This window comes from Neophocaena asiaeorientalis, unplaced genomic scaffold (genome assembly GCF_003031525.2).
Source record: "Neophocaena asiaeorientalis asiaeorientalis breed wild unplaced genomic scaffold, Neophocaena_asiaeorientalis_V1.1 scaffold48, whole genome shotgun sequence".
Lineage (NCBI taxonomy): Eukaryota > Metazoa > Chordata > Mammalia > Artiodactyla > Phocoenidae > Neophocaena > Neophocaena asiaeorientalis.
This window is the reverse complement of record NW_020175526.1, coordinates 10,474-15,969: the sequence shown is the minus strand read 5'-3', so window position 1 is coordinate 15,969 and position 5,496 is coordinate 10,474. Positions and strand designations below refer to the sequence as shown.

Genomic DNA, 5,496 nt, shown 5'->3' with positions numbered 1-5,496 from the left:
AAATACTAACAAACTGAATCCAACAATATATTAAAAGGATTATACACCATGATCAAGTGAGATTTATCCCAGGGATGCAAGGAGTTTTCAATATACACAAATCAATCAGTGTGTTACACCATGTTAACAAATCAAATAAAAAACATATGATCATCTCAATAGATGTAGAAAAAGCTTTTGACAAAATTCAATGCCCATTTATGATAAAAACTCTTCAGAAAGTGGGCATAGAGGGAATATACCTCAACATAATAAAGGCCATATATGACAAACCTATAGCTAACGTCATAGTCATTGGTGAAAAGCAGAAAGCATTTCCTCTAAGATCAGGCACAAGACAAGGATGTCCACTCTTGCCTCTGTTATTCAACTTAGTTTTGGAAATCTTAGCCACAGTACTCAGAGAAGAAAAAGAAATGTAAGGAATCCAAATTGGAAAAGAAGAAATAAAACTGTCACTGTTTTTAGATGACATGATACTATACATAGAAAATCCTAAAAATGCTAGCAGAAAACTACTTGAGCTTATCAATGAATTTGGTAAAGTTGCAGGATACAAATTAAATATACCGTAATCTTTTGCATTTCTATATACTAACAACTAAAGATCAGAAAAATAAATTAAAGAGGCAATCCCACTTACCATCACATCAAAAAGAGTAAAATACCTAGGAATAAACCTACCTAAGGAGATAAAAACCTATACTCCAAAAAGGATAAGATGCTGATGAAAGAAATCAAAGATGACATAAACTGATGGAAAGATATACCATGTTCTTGGATTGGAAGAACAATATTGCCAAAATGACTATACTACCCAAGGCAATCTACAGATTCAATGCAATCTCTATCAAATTACCAATGGCATTTTTCACAGAACTAGGACAAATTTTAAAATTTGTGTGGTTACACAAAAGACCCTGAATATCTAAAGTAATCTTCAGAAAGAAGGGCAGAGTTAGAGGAATTTGGGTCCCTGACTTCAGACTATACTACAAAGTTACAATAATCAAAACAGTATGGTACTGGCACAAAAACAGACATATAGATCAATGGAACAGGATAGAAATCCCAGAAATAAACTCATGCGCCTATGGTCAATTAATCTACACCAAAGGAGGCAAGATTATACAATGGAGGAAATGCAGTCTCTTCAATAAATGGTGCTGAGAAAACTGGACAGCTACATGTAAAAACATGAAATGAGAACAGTCTTTAACACCATACACAAAAGTAAACTCAAAATCGATTAAATCCTAAATGTAACACTGGATACTATAGAGCTCTTAGAGGAAAATATAGGCAGAACACTCTGACATAAATCTCAGCAATATATTTTTCAATCCATCTCCCAGAGTAATGGAAATAAAAACAAACAAATTGGACCTAATTAAATTCAAAAGCTTTTGCACAGCAAAGGAAACCATAAACAAAATGACAACCCACAGAAACCAAAAGACAACCCACAGAATGGGAGAAAATATTTGCAAATGACACGATTAACAAAGGATTAATCTCCAAAATTTACAAACAGCTCATGTGTCTTAATATCAAAAAAACAAACAATTCAATCAAAAAATGGACAGAAAACTTAAATAGACATTTCTGCAAAGAAGACATACAGATGGCCAAGAAGCACATGAAAAGATGCTCAACATAGCTAATTATTAGAGAAATGTAAATCAAAACTACAATGAGGTATCACCTGACACCAGTCAGAATGGCCAGTTTAAAAAAATGAAAAAATCTGCACAATCATAATGTGGTAATAGATGAAAATGAGCAGCAAAGAAAAGTTAAAAAGTGCATTAAATGAGCCTGTAAACTAAAATTCTAATACATGTAAGGAAAGATGGTAAACAAAATCAATAAACATTCTTAGACAAAATGAAAACAACGGAACAATCTGAAAAATGAATAACTCAGAATCAATATACAATTAGTTTCTAGTCACCATAACTATTTTTATTCCTGTATTCTATAATACACTTTTGTGTACTAGATGAGTTTTGAAAACTTTTTGGCACATGGTATATGTTCATATTGGAGTATTATTTGTTTTTGTCACATTGTGTATTCTTTTCATTATACTGTGGAATAAGACTTACTCTTTGTTTTTCTCAATTAAAACTGGTAACTTTCCTTGATATCAACTAAAGGGCTAACTATCATATACAATGTTAGAAAATGTATTACTACATATGCAATTCATCTTACTTGGATAGATTATCATAGTTACTGCTGAATTTATTCAAGGAAAATTACTTTTTAGCTATATTACATAAAAATTGAAATCAGAGGAACAAACATGTTGAATGCCAATTGCAGCTTGGATTTACTGTGTTAATCTACATGTTGTTTACATAAATAAAGGGATATTGAATAGAGGAAAAAGGACATGTGTTTGGCATGCAGTAAACCTGATGTCAAATATTAGTTCTTTAACTTAATCATGTGTCTTTGAATAAGTTGTTAAAGCTTCCTGAATGTCACTTGGAAACAAATTTCCTCATGTCTAAAGTAGTTGTGATATTGCATGAGATAATAAGTGTAAGGTAGTTTTTACATTGCCTGACACTTCCTGGCTGCTTGATAAATAGTAGTACTTATTGTGGATATTTTATTATCTTTGTGATTATTACTTTATCTTACCACCTCTTGAAATATGCATATAATTTCATCTTTGGTTTGTTTTCAATATTAAATTAAAAATTTACCTTTAAAAAATACATTTAGTAACCTATATTCTTCTGAGCATTGACACAGCATTAAGAGGTACTGGAGTAAAGAGACTAACTTCCCTGCAATTCAGTCCAGCACTGTTGTTTGAGCAAAAAAGTGTATGTGTTGGTTTTCTACATGGTATCAGGCATTGGCCTTAAAACACAGGGCTTACAGTGCTTTGTCCGCATGGTAGTTTTGTAAGTGCCAGATTTCACAATAATGAACCAGTTTGATCTAATGTATATGCTTTAGATCCATGTAAAGAGGATATAAATCCATATCACATTCAAAAATGGTATGTAATAAAAAATTGATTCATTATTAAGAAAGTTGTATAATTTGCAACCACTTCTAAAAATTGGTTACTTATTACTTATTCTGCAATTTTTTGTTTTAAAATAGTACTGTTATTTTCATATTGTATTATTCTTCCATTGATATTACATTTCAAATTTTCCTTTATTATGGTAGCAAATGGGAAAAAAAATTTCATCCTAGAGATTACTACTAGTGAAAATTATTGAATAAGTGTAGGATACATTAATGGATAACGCAACATCAGTTGGTTTGTACAATTTGTTTGGTGCATATCCCTTATCATTTCAGGCTGGCATAATTGTGCTAGTAGGCACGTCTCTGACAAAAATCTGTATATGGTAATTTCACAGACAAAATTTTAATTTGCATAAACATGATGTCTCAACTTAAACTTTACTTATGTTCTTGATGATGTCATGACTTTCTTTTCCACGTTAGAATACCAAAAGACAGATCTTTGTTTATTTACTTATTTATTTATTTTTAAATCTATTTATTTATGTTGGAGGAGGAGCCAATGTAATGGCTAGTCTTTATTGGAAAGAAGAAACTGTAACCCACATTTTGAGTGAGCTAGTGCAGGGGGTCAGTGGGCCAGCTGGTGGGGCACCATCTTGTAATGGGTTTCACAACTAGGATATTGCTGGGCCTGGCCTTTGTGTGGTCAGAACCAGATAACAGCACAGTTGTCCTCTTCAAGGATGTAGACCACTATCCGCTTGTTGGTGATGGAGGGGACTAAATTAGGGTATTCCTTGCTACCTGAGGCTGCCTTTGGGGCCAACATTTTATGGGTATGGTCCCTGGCATGTGGCCAGCATGACCTCCCCTCCAGCCCAGTCGCCTGCTCATGACCAGTAGGAACACCACCTCCAGATGCCATAGACCGCACTGAGGCGACTCCATTGGGAATGCAGGCCCCTAGGGCCTGCGCGCCCAGCGCTCCAGCTCCACGGAATAACCTTGAAGCCATCGTGCCTAAAACAGATCTTGAATTGTCTGAAGTCACAGAAGAAGGGTAGTTGATTCTACGTCATTGAGGCTAGGTCATTCAGCTCATCTGGAAATTCTAAAAAGCTTTCCTAGGTTAGTATGAAGTTCGGAAAACCTAGTGAGAATATATAATAGTTCTAGGAAATGAGAATAGAGAACTTTTAAAAGATTATTCTAGGACTGCTCCTACAACACAGTTTTCCTTGAATGGATCTTTTGAGCTATCCAGGTAGATCGAGCCAAAGCTTTGCGTAATTGCTAGCGTATCTGAAATGCTGCTTTCATTTAGTACTCAAGTGGCAACATTTTTTGTAGTGTATAATCTGTTTTCTATTTATCCGTGTCTATTAAAAAACAAACAAAACAGGAACTATTTCCTTAGTAGCTTTTATGTCTTTGTTCTGTTAAATTTGCCTCTTATAATCTGCTGAAAGCTAGCACTTAAAACAGCGTTCATGGTTTGTGTGTAAAATTGATTGTTTTAAATTACATTTGACTTGAATTGGAGAGTTTGAAAGGTGGCAATTGGAAATGTGAGTCTAAAATTATTGTGTTCACATTAGTCTGGACTTTAAATCTTAACAGTTCCTATGTTCTGTGTAAAAGCCAGCAATAACAACAAAAACAAAAAAACAACAAAAAAAGAAAAGTATCTTATATATGGTTGGAGGTGTGCAGCAGGTAATACTCTCCAGAACAACATAACCTGGAACATTGCTCAAAATTCTCTTCATTTAATGTATATGCCTTTATCCCATATCTATTTATTTATATGAAACAGAATAAAATTCATATTAAATGGCTCAACATTTCTGATATTTCTGTTATAAATGTAGAAAAGACATATTAAAATATATTTTAATAAGGATGAAACAAAGCTTATTTTTTTCCCCTGCCAGTTCTAAGGGGAAAAAAAAAAACAAAGGCAAAATCTTAACTACCACCTATATAGATTTCCTAAACTGTATTGCGATTCTTAACATATTCCATTTCTATCACAATAAATCCATTCTTGGTTAACTCCTCATTCTTTTAGCAATTAACACAATTTATCGGGTCATGAATATGTAACAAAAATAACGCTTGACAGATTTTTTTCCCATCCTAGTTATGAAACCAGGTTTCATTTTTCCATATGGCATTCCAACTGCTGGCACAATTGTTTTATTTCACTTGGCATTGACTGCCCTGTTACTGTCTTCCATTGCCTTTTCTTATCAGTGTTTGTGCAAATTAAACATTTTTGCCACTTAAAGCAGAATTATTCAATCATTACATTTTTAAAGTAGCAAGAACTTTTGAGCAATTGAGTGAGTTTTAAGCAAAGAACTGAAATTAGATGTAGGCTGCATGACAATCTAATTACATAAACGCAGTATGGAAGTACCATTCTACATTTAATGCCTAAAATGTATAAACCTTTTCTTACTGCTATGGCCTCTACCTTGCATTGTTAACATG

The 5,496-nt window shown here is 33.4% G+C and overlaps 1 pseudogene; it reads right to left on the bottom strand.

Moving 5' to 3' along the window:
- Positions 1-3,628: 3,628 nt before the first annotated feature.
- Positions 3,629-4,015, bottom strand: LOC112415807 (cytochrome c oxidase subunit 5B, mitochondrial pseudogene; annotated as a pseudogene).
- Positions 4,016-5,496: the final 1,481 nt, after the last annotated feature.